Genomic DNA, 17,957 nt, shown 5'->3' with positions numbered 1-17,957 from the left:
GAAGTAACACTTCCTCTCCACAGGCAAAAAAAATTGTGCTACTGGCACAAACACTAAAGTCCCAAAGCTGCTATTGTAAAGGCAATAACATTTCTGAATTATTTATATTTGCTCCAAAAACTCTTTAGCACAATCTTCCTTGAACTAAAAATACATCCATGGAGAAAATGTATGTACTTCTTATCTTGGGAAATCTATACAACAGTGCAAATAGTACAATTTCACTTGAAAATCATAGCCAAATTGCACATTTTTGACTAAAGATTATCAATTGATTATTAGTCATTTGTTATGTGAATTAAAAGTTTCTAAAGAGCGCTAGTAGTGTAGGGGTATCATGCAAGATTCCCATTCTTGGGACCCGGTTAGAGTCCCGGCTAGCGCATAAAAATGTGTTTTTTGAATCCTATGACATTTTTCAAATTAATATATATTGAATCTCACTAAAAACATTACAATATTGCATTTCTCAAAGATGAGCCTCTAAGATGTCTCTATTCTCCAAATTCTTGAAAAGCATAATAGTAACATTTCCTCTCCACAGGTAAAAAAAAAGTGCTACGGACACAAACACTAAAGACCCAAAGCTTCTATTGTAAAGGCAATTACATTTCCGAATTAACTACATTTGTTCCAAAAACTCTTTAGCACAATCTTCCTTGAACTAAAAATACATCCATGGAGCAAAGATATGTATTTCTTATCTTGGGAAATCTATACAACAGTGCAAATAGTACAATTTCACTTGAAAATCATAGCCAAATTGAACATTTTTGACTAAAGATCATCAATTGATTGTTAGTCATTTGTTGTGTGAATTATAGGTAGCTAAAAAGCGCTAGTAGTGTAGGGGTATCATGCAAGATTCCCATTCTTGCGACCTGGGTTCGAGTCCCAGCTAGCGCATAAAAGTGTGTCTTTTGAATTCTATAAAATCTGTTAAATTAATATATAATTAATCTGTATAAAAAACATAGCTTTATTGCTTTTCTCAGAGATAGTCCTTGAAGATGTCTCAATTCACAAAATTCTTAAAAAGCATAGAGGTAACATTTTCTCTCCACAGGTAAAAAAAATGTACCAGTGATACAAACACTAAAGAGTTAAAGCTTTAATTGTGAAGTCAATTATATTTCTTAATTTTTTACATCTGCTCCACAATGTCATTATCAAATCTTTCCTTGAAAAAAAATGCATCCAAAGATTAAATATATGTATTTCTTATTGTGGGAAACTTATAAGGCAGTGGAGATAGTACAACTTCACTTGAAAAACACAGTCACATTGCACAATTTTCACTAGAGATTAACAATTGATTGTAAGACTTCTTTTATGTGAATGTAGTTCTTTAAGAATGTGCTAGTGTAGGGGTATCATGCAAGATTATCATTCGTGCGACCTTGGTTTGAGACCTGGCTAGTGCATAATGTGTCTTTTGAATCCTATGAAATGTTTCAAATTAAGATTTATTGAATCTCACTAAAAACACTGCAATATTGCATTTCTCAGAGATTAGCATCCAAGATGTCTCTATTCACCAAATTCTTAAAAAGCATAGAAGTAACACTTCCTCTCCACAGGTAAAAAAATTGTGCTACTGACACAAACACTAAAGTCCCAAAGCTGCTATTGTAAAGGCAATTACATTTCCGAATTATTTATATTTGCTCCAAAAACTCTTTAGCACAATCTTCCTTGAACTAAAAATACATCCATGGAGCAAATGTATGTACTTCTTATCTTGGGAAATCTATACAACAGTGCAAATAGTACAATTTCACTTGAAAATCATAGCCAAATTGCACATTTTTGACTAAAGATTATCAATTGATTATTAGTCATTTGTTATGTGAATTAAAAGTTTCTAAAGAGCGCTAGTAGTGTAGGGGTATCATGCAAGATTCCCATTCTTGGGACCCGGTTAGAGTCCCGGCTAGCGCATGAAAATGTGTTTTTTGAATCCTATGACATTTTTCAAATTAATATATATTGAATCTCACTAAAAACATTACAATATTGCATTTCTCAAAGATGAGCCTCCAAGATGTCTCTATTCACCAAATTCTTAAAAAGCATAATAGTAACATTTCCTCTCCACAGGTAAAAAAAAAGTGCTATGGACACAAACACTAAAGACCCAAAGCTGCTATTGTAAAGGCAATTACATTTCCGAATTAACTACATTTGTTCCAAAAACTCTTTAGCACAATCTTCCTTGAACTAAAAATACATCCATGGAGCAAAGATATGTATTTCTTATCTTGGGAAATCTATACAACAGTGCAAATAGTACAATTTCACTTGAAAATCATAGCCAAATTGAACATTTTTGACTAAAGATCATCAATTGATTGTTAGTCATTTGTTGTGTGAATTATAGGTAGCTAAAAAGCGCTAGTAGTGTAGGGGTATCATGCAAGATTCCCATTCTTGCGACCTGGGTTCGAGTCCCAGCTAGCGCATAAAAGTGTGTCTTTTGAATTCTATAAAATCTGTTAAATTAATATATAATTAATCTGTATAAAAAACATAGCTTTATTGCTTTTCTCAGAGATAGTCCTTGAAGATGTCTCAATTCACAAAATTCTTAAAAAGCATAGAGGTAACATTTTCTCTCCACAGGTAAAAAAAATGTACCAGTGATACAAACACTAAAGAGTTAAAGCTTTAATTGTGAAGTCAATTATATTTCTTAATTTTTTACATCTGCTCCACAATGTCATTATCAAATCTTTCCTGGAAAAAAATGCATCCAAAGATTAAATATATGTATTTCTTATTGTGGGAAACTTATAAGGCAGTGGAGATAGTACAACTTCACTTGAAAAACACAGTCACATTGCACAATTTTCACTAGAGATTAACAATTGATTGTAAGACTTCTTTTATGTGAATGTAGTTCTTTAAGAATGTGCTAGTGTAGGGGTATCATGCAAGATTATCATTCGTGCGACCTTGGTTTGAGACCTGGCTAGTGCATAATGTGTCTTTTGAATCCTATGAAATGTTTCAAATTAATATATATTGAATCTCACTAAAAACACTGCAATATTGCATTTCTCAGAGATTAGCATCCAAGATGTCTCTATTCACCAAATTCTTAAAAAGCATAGAAGTAACACTTCCTCTCCACAGGTAAAAAAATTGTGCTACTGACACAAACACTAAAGTCCCAAAGCTGCTATTGTAAAGGCAATTACATTTCCGAATTATTTATATTTGCTCCAAAAACTCTTTAGCACAATCTTCCTTGAACTAAAAATACATCCATGGAGCAAATGTATGTACTTCTTATCTTGGGAAATCTATACTACAGTGCAAATAGAACAATTTCACTTGAAAATCATAGCCAAATTGAACATTTTTGACTAAAGATTATCAATTGATTGTTAGTCATTTGTTGTGTGAATTAAAGGTTTCTAAAGAGCGCTAGTAGTGTAGGGGTATCATGCAAGATTCCCATTCTTGCGACCCGGGTTCGAGTCCCGGTAGGCGCATGAAAATGTGTTTTTTGAATCCTATGACATTTTTCAAATTAATATATATTGAATCTCACTAAAAACATTACAATATTGCATTTATCAAAGATGAGTCTCCAAGATGTCTCTATTCACCAAATTCTTAAAAAGCATAATAGTAACATTTCCTCTCCACAGGTAAAAAAAAAGTGCTACGGACACAAACACTAAAGACCCAAAGCTGCTATTGTAAAGGCAATTACATTTCCGAATTAACTACATTTGTTCCACAAACTCTTTAGCACAATTTTCCTTGAACTAAACATACATCCATGGAGCAAAGATATGTATTTCTTATCTTGGGAAATCTATACAACAGTGCAAAATAGTACAATTTCACTTGAAAATCATAGCCAAATTGAAAATTTTTGACTAAAGATCATCAATTGATTGTTAGTCATTTGTTGTGTGAATTATAGGTAGCTAAAAAGTGCTAGTAAAGTAGGGGTAACATGCAAGATTCCCATTCTTGCGACCTGGGTTCGAGTCCCAGCTAGCACATAAAAGTGTGTCTTTTGAATTCTATAAAATCTGTTAAATTAATATATAATTAATCTGTATAAAAAACATAGCTTTATTGCTTTTCTCAGAGATAGTCCTTGAAGATGTCTCAATTCACAAAATTCTTAAAAAGCATAGAGGTAACATTTTCTCTCCACAGGTAAAAAAAAATGTACCAGTGATACAAACACTAAAGAGTTAAAGCTTTAATTGTGAAGTCAATTATATTTCTTAATTTTTTAAATCTGCTCCACAATGTCATTATCAAATCTTTCCATAAAAAAAAATACATCCAAAGAGTAAATATATGTATTTCTTATTGTGGGAAACTTATAAGGCAGTGGAGATAGTACAACTTCACTTGAAAAACACAGTCACATTGCACAATTTTCACTAGAGATTAACAATTGATTGTAAAACTTCTTTTATGTGAATGTAGTTCTTTAAGAATGTGCTAGTGTAGGGGTATCATGCAAGATTATCATTCGTGCGACCTTGGTTTGAGACCTGGCTAGTGCATAATGTGTCTTTTGAATCCTATGAAATGTTTCAAATTAATATATATTGAATCTCACTAAAAACACTGCAATATTGCATTTCTCAGAGATTAGCATCCAAGATGTCTCTATTCACCAAATTCTTAAAAAGCATAGAAGTAACACTTCCTCTCCACAGGTAAAAAAATTGTGCTACTGACACAAACACTAACGTCCCAAAGCTGCTATTGTAAAGGCAATTACATTTCCGAATTATTTATATTTGCTCCAAAAACTCTTTAGCACAATCTTCCTTGAACTAAAAATACATCCATGGAGCAAATGTATGTACTTCTTATCTTGGGAAATCTATACTACAGTGCAAATAGAACAATTTCACTTGAAAATCATAGCCAAATTGAACATTTTTGACTAAAGATTATCAATTGATTGTTAGTCATTTGTTGTGTGAATTAAAGGTTTCTATAGAGCGCTAGTAGTGTAGGGGTTTCATGCAAGATTCCCATTCTTGCGACCCGGGTTCGAGTCCCGGCTAGCGCATGAAAATGTGTTTTTTGAATCCTAGGACATTTTTCAAATTAATATATATTGAATCTCATTAAAAACATTACAATATTGCATTTCTCAAAGATGAGCCTCCAAGATGTCTCTATTCACCAAATTCTTAAAAAGCATAATAGTAACATTTCCTCTCCACAGGTAAAAAAAATGTGCTACTGACACAAACACTAAAGACCCAAAGCTGCTATTGTAAAGGCAATTACATTTCCGAATTATTTATGTTTGTTCCACAAACTCTTTAGCACAATCTTCCTTGAACTAAAAATACATCCATGGAGCAAAGATATGTATTTCTTATCTTGGGAAATGTATACAACAATGCAAATAGTACAATTTCACTTGAAAATCATAGCCAAATTGAACATTTTTGACTAAAGATCATCAATTGATTGTTAGTCATTTGTTGTGTGAATTATAGGTAGCTAAAAAGCGCTAGTAGTGTAGGGGTATCATGCAAGATTCCCATTCTTGCGACCTGGGTTCGAGTCCCAGCTAGCACATAAAAGTGTGTCTTTTGAATTCTATAAAATCTGTTAAATTAATATATAATTAATCTGTATAAAAAACATAGCTTTATTGCTTTTCTCAGAGATAGTCCTTGAAGATGTCTCAATTCACAAAATTCTTAAAAAGCATAGAGGTAACATTTTCTCTCCACAGGTAAAAAAAATGTACCAGTGATACAAACACTAAAGAGTTAAAGCTTTAATTGTGAAGTCAATTATATTTCTTAATTTTTTACATCTGCTCCACAATGTCATTATCAAATCTTTCCTTGAAAAAAAATACATCCAAAGAGTAAATATATGTATTTCTTATTGTGGGAAACTTATAAGGCAGTGGAGATAGTTCAGCTTCACTTGAAAAACACAGTCACATTGCACAATTTTCACTAGAGATTAACAATTGATTGCAAGACTTCTTTTATGTGAATGTAGTTCTTTAAGAATGTGCTAGTGTAGGGGTATCATGCAAGATTATCATTCGTGCGACCTTGGTTTGAGACCCGGCTAGTGCATAATGTGTCTTTTGAATCCTATGAAATGTTTCAAATTAATATATATTGAATCTCACTAAAAACACTGCAATATTGCATTTCTCAGAGATTAGCATCCAAGATGTCTCTATTCACCAAATTCTTAAAAAGCATAGAAGTAACACTTCCTCTCCACAGGTAAAAAAATTGTGCTACTGACACAAACACTAAAGTCCCAAAGCTGCTATTGTAAAGGCAATTACATTTCCGAATTATTTATATTTGCTCCAAAAACTCTTTAGCACAATCTTCCTTGAACTAAAAATACATCCATGGAGCAAATGTATGTACTTCTTATCTTGGGAAATCTATACTACAGTGCAAATAGAACAATTTCACTTGAAAATCATAGCCAAATTGAACATTTTTGACTAAAGATTATCAATTGATTGTTAGTCATTTGTTGTGTGAATTAAAGGTTTCTAAAGAGCGCTAGTAGTGTAGGGGTATCATGCAAGATTCCCATTCTTGCGACCCGGGTTCGAGTCCCGGTAGGCGCATGAAAATGTGTTTTTTGAATCCTATGACATTTTTCAAATTAATATATATTGAATCTCACTAAAAACATTACAATATTGCATTTATCAAAGATGAGTCTCCAAGATGTCTCTATTCACCAAATTCTTAAAAAGCATAATAGTAACATTTCCTCTCCACAGGTAAAAAAAAAGTGCTACGGACACAAACACTAAAGACCCAAAGCTGCTATTGTAAAGGCAATTACATTTCCGAATTAACTACATTTGTTCCACAAACTCTTTAGCACAATTTTCCTTGAACTAAACATACATCCATGGAGCAAAGATATGTATTTCTTATCTTGGGAAATCTATACAACAGTGCAAAATAGTACAATTTCACTTGAAAATCATAGCCAAATTGAAAATTTTTGACTAAAGATCATCAATTGATTGTTAGTCATTTGTTGTGTGAATTATAGGTAGCTAAAAAGTGCTATTAAAGTAGGGGTAACATGCATGATTCCCATTCTTGCGACCTGGGTTCGAGTCCCAGCTAGCACATAAAAGTGTGTCTTTTGAATTCTATAAAATCTGTTAAATTAATATATAATTAATCTGTATAAAAAACATAGCTTTATTGCTTTTCTCAGAGATAGTCCTTGAAGATGTCTCAATTCACAAAATTCTTAAAAAGCATAGAGGTAACATTTTCTCTCCACAGGTAAAAAAAAATGTACCAGTGATACAAACACTAAAGAGTTAAAGCTTTAATTGTGAAGTCAATTATATTTCTTAATTTTTTAAATCTGCTCCACAATGTCATTATCAAATCTTTCCATAAAAAAAAATACATCCAAAGAGTAAATATATGTATTTCTTATTGTGGGAAACTTATAAGGCAGTGGAGATAGTACAACTTCACTTGAAAAACACAGTCACATTGCACAATTTTCACTAGAGATTAACAATTGATTGTAAAACTTCTTTTATGTGAATGTAGTTCTTTAAGAATGTGCTAGTGTAGGGGTATCATGCAAGATTATCATTCTTGCGACCTTGGTTTGAGACCTGGCTAGTGCATAATGTGTCTTTTGAATCCTATGAAATGTTTCAAATTAATATATATTGAATCTCACTAAAAACACTGCAATATTGCATTTCTCAGAGATTAGCATCCAAGATGTCTCTATTCACCAAATTCTTAAAAAGCATAGAAGTAACACTTCCTCTCCACAGGTAAAAAAATTGTGCTACTGACACAAACACTAACGTCCCAAAGCTGCTATTGTAAAGGCAATTACATTTCCGAATTATTTATATTTGCTCCAAAAACTCTTTAGCACAATCTTCCTTGAACTAAAAATACATCCATGGAGCAAATGTATGTACTTCTTATCTTGGGAAATCTATACTACAGTGCAAATAGAACAATTTCACTTGAAAATCATAGCCAAATTGAACATTTTTGACTAAAGATTATCAATTGATTGTTAGTCATTTGTTGTGTGAATTAAAGGTTTCTAAAGAGCGCTAGTAGTGTAGGGGTTTCATGCAAGATTCCCATTCTTGCGACCCGGGTTCGAGTCCCGGCTAGCGCATGAAAATGTGTTTTTTGAATCCTAGGACATTTTTCAAATTAATATATATTGAATCTCATTAAAAACATTACAATATTGCATTTCTCAAAGATGAGCCTCCAAGATGTCTCTATTCACCAAATTCTTAAAAAGCATAATAGTAACATTTCCTCTCCACAGGTAAAAAAAATGTGCTACTGACACAAACACTAAAGACCCAAAGCTGCTATTGTAAAGGCAATTACATTTCCGAATTATTTATGTTTGTTCCACAAACTCTTTAGCACAATCTTCCTTGAACTAAAAATACATCCATGGAGCAAAGATATGTATTTCTTATCTTGGGAAATGTATACAACAATGCAAATAGTACAATTTCACTTGAAAATCATAGCCAAATTGAACATTTTTGACTAAAGATCATCAATTGATTGTTAGTCATTTGTTGTGTGAATTATAGGTAGCTAAAAAGCGCTAGTAGTGTAGGGGTATCATGCAAGATTCCCATTCTTGCGACCTGGGTTCGAGTCCCAGCTAGCACATAAAAGTGTGTCTTTTGAATTCTATAAAATCTGTTAAATTAATATATAATTAATCTGTATAAAAAACATAGCTTTATTGCTTTTCTCAGAGATAGTCCTTGAAGATGTCTCAATTCACAAAATTCTTAAAAAGCATAGAGGTAACATTTTCTCTCCACAGGTAAAAAAAATGTACCAGTGATACAAACACTAGAGAGTTAAAGCTTTAATTGTGAAGTCAATTATATTTCTTAATTTTTTACATCTGCTCCACAATGTCATTATCAAATCTTTCCTTGAAAAAAAATACATCCAAAGAGTAAATATATGTATTTCTTATTGTGGGAAACTTATAAGGCAGTGGAGATAGTTCAGCTTCACTTGAAAAACACAGTCACATTGCACAATTTTCACTAGAGATTAACAATTGATTGCAAGACTTCTTTTATGTGAATGTAGTTCCATAAGAATGTGCTAGTGTAGGGGTATCATGCAAGATTATCATTCGTGCGACCTTGGTTTGAGACCCGGCTAGTGCATAATGTGTCTTTTGAATCCTATGAAATGTTTCAAATTAATATATATTGAATCTCACTAAAAACACTGCAATATTGCATTTCTCAGAGATTAGCATCCAAGATGTCTCTATTCACCAAATTCTTAAAAAGCATAGAAGTAACACTTCCTCTCCACAGGTAAAAAAATTGTGCTACTGACACAAACACTAAAGACCCAAAGCTGCTATTGTAAAGGCAATTACATTTCCGAATTAACTACATTTGTTCCACAAACTCTTTAGCACAATTTTCCTTGAACTAAACATACATCCATGGAGCAAAGATATGTATTTCTTATCTTGGGAAATCTATACAACAGTGCAAAATAGTACAATTTCACTTGAAAATCATAGCCAAATTGAAAATTTTTGACTAAAGATCATCAATTGATTGTTAGTCATTTGTTGTGTGAATTATAGGTAGCTAAAAAGTGCTAGTAAAGTAGGGGTAACATGCAAGATTCCCATTCTTGCGACCTGGGTTCGAGTCCCAGCTAGCACATAAAAGTGTGTCTTTTGAATTCTATAAAATCTGTTAAATTAATATATAATTAATCTGTATAAAAAACATAGCTTTATTGCTTTTCTCAGAGATAGTCCTTGAAGATGTCTCAATTCACAAAATTCTTAAAAAGCATAGAGGTAACATTTTCTCTCCACAGGTAAAAAAAAATGTACCAGTGATACAAACACTAAAGAGTTAAAGCTTTAATTGTGAAGTCAATTATATTTCTTAATTTTTTAAATCTGCTCCACAATGTCATTATCAAATCTTTCCATAAAAAAAAATACATCCAAAGAGTAAATATATGTATTTCTTATTGTGGGAAACTTATAAGGCAGTGGAGATAGTACAACTTCACTTGAAAAACACAGTCACATTGCACAATTTTCACTAGAGATTAACAATTGATTGCAAGACTTCTTTTATGTGAATGTAGTTCTTTAAGAATGTGCTAGTGTAGGGGTATCATGCAAGATTATCATTCGTGCGACCTTGGTTTGAGACCCGGCTAGTGCATAATGTGTCTTTTGAATCCTATGAAATGTTTCAAATTAATATATATTGAATCTCACTAAAAACACTGCAATATTGCATTTCTCAGAGATTAGCATCCAAGATGTCTCTATTCACCAAATTCTTAAAAAGCATAGAAGTAACACTTCCTCTCCACAGGCAAAAAAAATTGTGCTACTGGCACAAACACTAAAGTCCCAAAGCTGCTATTGTAAAGGCAATAACATTTCCGAATTATTTATATTTGCTCCACTAACTCTTTAGCACAATCTTCCTTGAACTAAAAATACATCCATGGAGAAAATGTATGTACTTCTTATCTTGGGAAATCTATACAACAGTGCAAATAGTACAATTTCACTTGAAAATCATAGCCAAATTGCACATTTTTGACTAAAGATTATCAATTGATTATTAGTCATTTGTTATGTGAATTAAAAGTTTCTAAAGAGCGCTAGTAGTGTAGGGGTATCATGCAAGATTCCCATTCTTGGGACCCGGTTAGAGTCCCGGCTAGCGCATGAAAATGTGTTTTTTGAATCCTATGACATTTTTCAAATTAATATATATTGAATCTCACTAAAAACATTACAATATTGCATTTCTCAAAGATGAGCCTCCAAGATGTCTCTATTCACCAAATTCTTAAAAAGCATAATAGTAACATTTCCTCTCCACAGGTAAAAAAAAAGTGCTATGGACACAAACACTAAAGACCCAAAGCTGCTATTGTAAAGGCAATTACATTTCCGAATTAACTACATTTGTTCCAAAAACTCTTTAGCACAATCTTCCTTGAACTAAAAATACATCCATGGAGCAAAGATATGTATTTCTTATCTTGGGAAATCTATACAACAGTGCAAATAGTACAATTTCACTTGAAAATCATAGCCAAATTGAACATTTTTGACTAAAGATCATCAATTGATTGTTAGTCATTTGTTGTGTGAATTATAGGTAGCTAAAAAGCGCTAGTAGTGTAGGGGTATCATGCAAGATTGCCATTCTTGCGACCTGGGTTCGAGTCCCAGCTAGCGCATAAAAGTGTGTCTTTTGAATTCTATAAAATCTGTTAAATTAATATATAATTAATCTGTATAAAAAACATAGCTTTATTGCTTTTCTCAGAGATAGTCCTTGAAGATGTCTCAATTCACAAAAATCTTAAAAAGCATAGAGGTAACATTTTCTCTCCACAGGTAAAAAAAATGTACCAGTGATACAAACACTAAAGAGTTAAAGCTTTAATTGTGAAGTCAATTATATTTCTTAATTTTTTACATCTGCTCCACAATGTCATTATCAAATCTTTCCTGGAAAAAAATGCATCCAAAGATTAAATATATGTATTTCTTATTGTGGGAAACTTATAAGGCAGTGGAGATAGTACAACTTCACTTGAAAAACACAGTCACATTGCACAATTTTCACTAGAGATTAACAATTGATTGTAAGACTTCTTTTATGTGAATGTAGTTCTTTAAGAATGTGCTAGTGTAGGGGTATCATGCAAGATTATCATTCGTGCGACCTTGGTTTGAGACCTGGCTAGTGCATAATGTGTCTTTTGAATCCTATGAAATGTTTCAAATTAATATATATTGAATCTCACTAAAAACACTGCAATATTGCATTTCTCAGAGATTAGCATCCAAGATGTCTCTATTCACCAAATTCTTAAAAAGCATAGAAGTAACACTTCCTCTCCACAGGTAAAAAAATTGTGCTACTGACACAAACACTAAAGTCCCAAAGCTGCTATTGTAAAGGCAATTACATTTCCGAATTATTTATATTTGCTCCAAAAACTCTTTAGCACAATCTTCCTTGAACTAAAAATACATCCATGGAGCAAATGTATGTACTTCTTATCTTGGGAAATCTATACTACAGTGCAAATAGAACAATTTCACTTGAAAATCATAGCCAAATTGAACATTTTTGACTAAAGATTATCAATTGATTGTTAGTCATTTGTTGTGTGAATTAAAGGTTTCTAAAGAGCGCTAGTAGTGTAGGGGTATCATGCAAGATTCCCATTCTTGCGACCCGGGTTCGAGTCCCGGTAGGCGCATGAAAATGTGTTTTTTGAATCCTATGACATTTTTCAAATTAATATATATTGAATCTCACTAAAAACATTACAATATTGCATTTATCAAAGATGAGTCTCCAAGATGTCTCTATTCACCAAATTCTTAAAAAGCATAATAGTAACATTTCCTCTCCACAGGTAAAAAAAAAGTGCTACGGACACAAACACTAAAGACCCAAAGCTGCTATTGTAAAGGCAATTACATTTCCGAATTAACTACATTTGTTCCACAAACTCTTTAGCACAATTTTCCTTGAACTAAACATACATCCATGGAGCAAAGATATGTATTTCTTATCTTGGGAAATCTATACAACAGTGCAAAATAGTACAATTTCACTTGAAAATCATAGCCAAATTGAAAATTTTTGACTAAAGATCATCAATTGATTGTTAGTCATTTGTTGTGTGAATTATAGGTAGCTAAAAAGTGCTAGTAAAGTAGGGGTAACATGCAAGATTCCCATTCTTGCGACCTGGGTTCGAGTCCCAGTTAGCACATAAAAGTGTGTCTTTTGAATTCTATAAAATCTGTTAAATTAATATATAATTAATCTGTATAAAAAACATAGCTTTATTGCTTTTCTCAGAGATAGTCCTTGAAGATGTCTCAATTCACAAAATTCTTAAAAAGCATAGAGGTAACATTTTCTCTCCACAGGTAAAAAAAAATGTACCAGTGATACAAACACTAAAGAGTTAAAGCTTTAATTGTGAAGTCAATTATATTTCTTAATTTTTTAAATCTGCTCCACAATGTCATTATCAAATCTTTCCATAAAAAAAAATACATCCAAAGAGTAAATATATGTATTTCTTATTGTGGGAAACTTATAAGGCAGTGGAGATAGTACAACTTCACTTGAAAAACACAGTCACATTGCACAATTTTCACTAGAGATTAACAATTGATTGTAAAACTTCTTTTATGTGAATGTAGTTCTTTAAGAATGTGCTAGTGTAGGGGTATCATGCAAGATTATCATTCTTGCGACCTTGGTTTGAGACCTGGCTAGTGCATAATGTGTCTTTTGAATCCTATGAAATGTTTCAAATTAATATATATTGAATCTCACTAAAAACACTGCAATATTGCATTTCTCAGAGATTAGCATCCAAGATGTCTCTATTCACCAAATTCTTAAAAAGCATAGAAGTAACACTTCCTCTCCACAGGTAAAAAAATTGTGCTACTGACACAAACACTAACGTCCCAAAGCTGCTATTGTAAAGGCAATTACATTTCCGAATTATTTATATTTGCTCCAAAAACTCTTTAGCACAATCTTCCTTGAACTAAAAATACATCCATGGAGCAAATGTATGTACTTCTTATCTTGGGAAATCTATACTACAGTGCAAATAGAACAATTTCACTTGAAAATCATAGCCAAATTGAACATTTTTGACTAAAGATTATCAATTGATTGTTAGTCATTTGTTGTGTGAATTAAAGGTTTCTAAAGAGCGCTAGTAGTGTAGGGGTTTCATGCAAGATTCCCATTCTTGCGACCCGGGTTCGAGTCCCGGCTAGCGCATGAAAATGTGTTTTTTGAATCCTAGGACATTTTTCAAATTAATATATATTGAATCTCATTAAAAACATTACAATATTGCATTTCTCAAAGATGAGCCTCCAAGATGTCTCTATTCACCAAATTCTTAAAAAGCATAATAGTAACATTTCCTCTCCACAGGTAAAAAAAATGTGCTACTGACACAAACACTAAAGACCCAAAGCTGCTATTGTAAAGGCAATTACATTTCCGAATTATTTATGTTTGTTCCACAAACTCTTTAGCACAATCTTCCTTGAACTAAAAATACATCCATGGAGCAAAGATATGTATTTCTTATCTTGGGAAATGTATACAACAATGCAAATAGTACAATTTCACTTGAAAATCATAGCCAAATTGAACATTTTTGACTAAAGATCATCAATTGATTGTTAGTCATTTGTTGTGTGAATTATAGGTAGCTAAAAAGCGCTAGTAGTGTAGGGGTATCATGCAAGATTCCCATTCTTGCGACCTGGGTTCGAGTCCCAGCTAGCACATAAAAGTGTGTCTTTTGAATTCTATAAAATCTGTTAAATTAATATATAATTAATCTGTATAAAAAACATAGCTTTATTGCTTTTCTCAGAGATAGTCCTTGAAGATGTCTCAATTCACAAAATTCTTAAAAAGCATAGAGGTAACATTTTCTCTCCACAGGTAAAAAAAATGTACCAGTGATACAAACACTAGAGAGTTAAAGCTTTAATTGTGAAGTCAATTATATTTCTTAATTTTTTACATCTGCTCCACAATGTCATTATCAAATCTTTCCTTGAAAAAAAATACATCCAAAGAGTAAATATATGTATTTCTTATTGTGGGAAACTTATAAGGCAGTGGAGATAGTTCAGCTTCACTTGAAAAACACAGTCACATTGCACAATTTTCACTAGAGATTAACAATTGATTGCAAGACTTCTTTTATGTGAATGTAGTTCCATAAGAATGTGCTAGTGTAGGGGTATCATGCAAGATTATCATTCGTGCGACCTTGGTTTGAGACCCGGCTAGTGCATAATGTGTCTTTTGAATCCTATGAAATGTTTCAAATTAATATATATTGAATCTCACTAAAAACACTGCAATATTGCATTTCTCAGAGATTAGCATCCAAGATGTCTCTATTCACCAAATTCTTAAAAAGCATAGAAGTAACACTTCCTCTCCACAGGTAAAAAAATTGTGCTACTGACACAAACACTAAAGACCCAAAGCTGCTATTGTAAAGGAAATTACATTTCCGAATTAACTACATTTGTTCCACAAACTCTTTAGCACAATTTTCCTTGAACTAAACATACATCCATGGAGCAAAGATATGTATTTCTTATCTTGGGAAATCTATACAACAGTGCAAAATAGTACAATTTCACTTGAAAATCATAGCCAAATTGAAAATTTTTGACTAAAGATCATCAATTGATTGTTAGTCATTTGTTGTGTGAATTATAGGTAGCTAAAAAGTGCTAGTAAAGTAGGGGTAACATGCAAGATTCCCATTCTTGCGACCTGGGTTCGAGTCCCAGCTAGCACATAAAAGTGTGTCTTTTGAATTCTATAAAATCTGTTAAATTAATATATAATTAATCTGTATAAAAAACATAGCTTTATTGCTTTTCTCAGAGATAGTCCTTGAAGATGTCTCAATTCACAAAATTCTTAAAAAGCATAGAGGTAACATTTTCTCTCCACAGGTAAAAAAAAATGTACCAGTGATACAAACACTAAAGAGTTAAAGCTTTAATTGTGAAGTCAATTATATTTCTTAATTTTTTAAATCTGCTCCACAATGTCATTATCAAATCTTTCCATAAAAAAAAATACATCCAAAGAGTAAATATATGTATTTCTTATTGTGGGAAACTTATAAGGCAGTGGAGATAGTACAACTTCACTTGAAAAACACAGTCACATTGCACAATTTTCACTAGAGATTAACAATTGATTGCAAGACTTCTTTTATGTGAATGTAGTTCTTTAAGAATGTGCTAGTGTAGGGGTATCATGCAAGATTATCATTCGTGCGACCTTGGTTTGAGACCCGGCTAGTGCATAATGTGTCTTTTGAATCCTATGAAATGTTTCAAATTAATATATATTGAATCTCACTAAAAACACTGCAATATTGCATTTCTCAGAGATTAGCATCCAAGATGTCTCTATTCACCAAATTCTTAAAAAGCATAGAAGTAACACTTCCTCTCCACAGGCAAAAAAAAATTGTGCTACTGGCACAAACACTAAAGTCCCAAAGCTGCTATTGTAAAGGCAATAACATTTCCGAATTATTTATATTTGCTCCACTAACTCTTTAGCACAATCTTCCTTGAACTAAAAATACATCCATGGAGAAAATGTATGTACTTCTTATCTTGGGAAATCTATACAACAGTGCAAATAGTACAATTTCACTTGAAAATCATAGCCAAATTGCACATTTTTGACTAAAGATTATCAATTGATTATTAGTCATTTATGTGAATTAAAAGTTTCTAAAGAGCACTAGTAGTGTAGGGGTATCATGCAAGATTCCCATTCTTGGGACCCGGTTAGAGTCCCGGCTAGCGCATGAAAATGTGTTTTTTGAATCCTATGACATTTTTCAAATTAATATATATTGAATCTCACTAAAAACATTACAATATTGCATTTCTCAAAGATGAGCCTCCAAGATGTCTCTATTCACCAAATTCTTAAAAAGCATAATAGTAACATTTCCTCTCCACAGGTAAAAAAAAAGTGCTATGGACACAAACACTAAAGACCCAAAGCTGCTATTGTAAAGGCAATTACATTTCCGAATTAACTACATTTGTTCCAAAAACTCTTTAGCACAATCTTCCTTGAACTAAAAATACATCCATGGAGCAAAGATATGTATTTCTTATCTTGGGAAATCTATACAACAGTGCAAATAGTAAAATTTCACTTGAAAATCATAGCCAAATTGAACATTTTTGACTAAAGATCATCAATTGATTGTTAGTCATTTGTTGTGTGAATTATAGGTAGCTAAAAAGCGCTAGTAGTGTAGGGGTATCATGCAAGATTCCCATTCTTGCGACCTGGGTTCGAGTCCCAGCTAGCGCATAAAAGTGTGTCTTTTGAATTCTATAAAATCTGTTAAATTAATATATAATTAATCTGTATAAAAAACATAGCTTTATTGCTTTTCTCAGAGATAGTCCTTGAAGATGTCTCAATTCATAAAATTCTTAAAAAGCATAGAGGTAACATTTTCTCTACACAGGTAAAAAAAATGTACCAGTGATACAGACACTAAAGAGTTAAAGCTTTAATTGTGAAGTCAATTATATTTCTTAATTTTTTACATCTGCTCCACAATGTCATTATCAAATCTTTCCTTGAAAAAAAATGCATCCAAAGATTAAATATATGTATTTCTTATTGTGGGAAACTTATAAGGCAGTGGAGATAGTACAACTTCACTTGAAAAACACAGTCACATTGCACAATTTTCACTAGAGATTAACAATTGATTGTAAAACTTCTTTTATGTGAATGTAGTTCTTTAAGAATGTGCTAGTGTAGGGGTATCATGCAAGATTATCATTCGTGCGACCTTGGTTTGAGACCTGGCTAGTGCATAATGTGTCTTTTGAATCCTATGAAATGTTTCAAATTAATATATATTGAATCTCACTAAAAACACTGCAATATTGCATTTCTCAGAGATTAGCATCCAAGATGTCTCTATTCACCAAATTCTTAAAAAGCATAGAAGTAACACTTCCTCTCCACAGGTAAAAAAATTGTGCTACTGACACAAACACTAAAGTCCCAAAGCTGCTATTGTAAAGGCAATTACATTTCCGAATTATTTATATTTGCTCCAAAAACTCTTTAGCACAATCTTCCTTGAACTAAAAATACATCCATGGAGCAAATGTATGTACTTCTTATCTTGGGAAATCTATACTACAGTGCAAATAGAACAATTTCACTTGAAAATCATAGCCAAATTGAACATTTTTGACTAAAGATTATCAATTGATTGTTAGTCATTTGTTGTGTGAATTAAAGGTTTCTA

The 17,957-nt window shown here is 32.2% G+C and overlaps 9 non-coding genes across 9 annotated transcripts; all 9 read left to right on the top strand.

Moving 5' to 3' along the window:
- Positions 1-835: 835 nt before the first annotated feature.
- On the top strand, positions 836-906 carry TRNAG-CCC (transfer RNA glycine (anticodon CCC)). The gene has a single exon. It is a non-coding gene; the product is annotated as a tRNA-Gly (tRNA).
- Positions 907-2,391: 1,485 nt separating this feature from the next.
- TRNAG-CCC (transfer RNA glycine (anticodon CCC)) lies at positions 2,392-2,462 on the top strand. The gene has a single exon. It is a non-coding gene; the product is annotated as a tRNA-Gly (tRNA).
- Positions 2,463-4,985: 2,523 nt separating this feature from the next.
- TRNAG-CCC (transfer RNA glycine (anticodon CCC)) lies at positions 4,986-5,056 on the top strand. The gene has a single exon. It is a non-coding gene; the product is annotated as a tRNA-Gly (tRNA).
- Positions 5,057-5,506: 450 nt separating this feature from the next.
- TRNAG-CCC (transfer RNA glycine (anticodon CCC)) lies at positions 5,507-5,577 on the top strand. Its single transcript has one exon. It is a non-coding gene; the product is annotated as a tRNA-Gly (tRNA).
- A 2,524-nt stretch (positions 5,578-8,101) lies between these two features.
- On the top strand, positions 8,102-8,172 carry TRNAG-CCC (transfer RNA glycine (anticodon CCC)). Its single transcript has one exon. It is a non-coding gene; the product is annotated as a tRNA-Gly (tRNA).
- Positions 8,173-8,622: 450 nt separating this feature from the next.
- TRNAG-CCC (transfer RNA glycine (anticodon CCC)) lies at positions 8,623-8,693 on the top strand. The gene has a single exon. It is a non-coding gene; the product is annotated as a tRNA-Gly (tRNA).
- A 5,118-nt stretch (positions 8,694-13,811) lies between these two features.
- TRNAG-CCC (transfer RNA glycine (anticodon CCC)) lies at positions 13,812-13,882 on the top strand. The gene has a single exon. It is a non-coding gene; the product is annotated as a tRNA-Gly (tRNA).
- Positions 13,883-14,332: 450 nt separating this feature from the next.
- Positions 14,333-14,403, top strand: TRNAG-CCC (transfer RNA glycine (anticodon CCC)). Its single transcript has one exon. It is a non-coding gene; the product is annotated as a tRNA-Gly (tRNA).
- A 2,522-nt stretch (positions 14,404-16,925) lies between these two features.
- TRNAG-CCC (transfer RNA glycine (anticodon CCC)) lies at positions 16,926-16,996 on the top strand. Its single transcript has one exon. It is a non-coding gene; the product is annotated as a tRNA-Gly (tRNA).
- Positions 16,997-17,957: the final 961 nt, after the last annotated feature.

The sequence above is a fragment of the Taudactylus pleione genome, unplaced genomic scaffold, assembly GCF_031769625.1.
Source record: "Taudactylus pleione unplaced genomic scaffold, aTauple2 ptg000497l, whole genome shotgun sequence".
Lineage (NCBI taxonomy): Eukaryota > Metazoa > Chordata > Amphibia > Anura > Myobatrachidae > Taudactylus > Taudactylus pleione.
The sequence above is the reverse complement of the archived record's forward strand: the minus strand, read 5'-3'. Positions and strand labels throughout refer to the sequence as shown.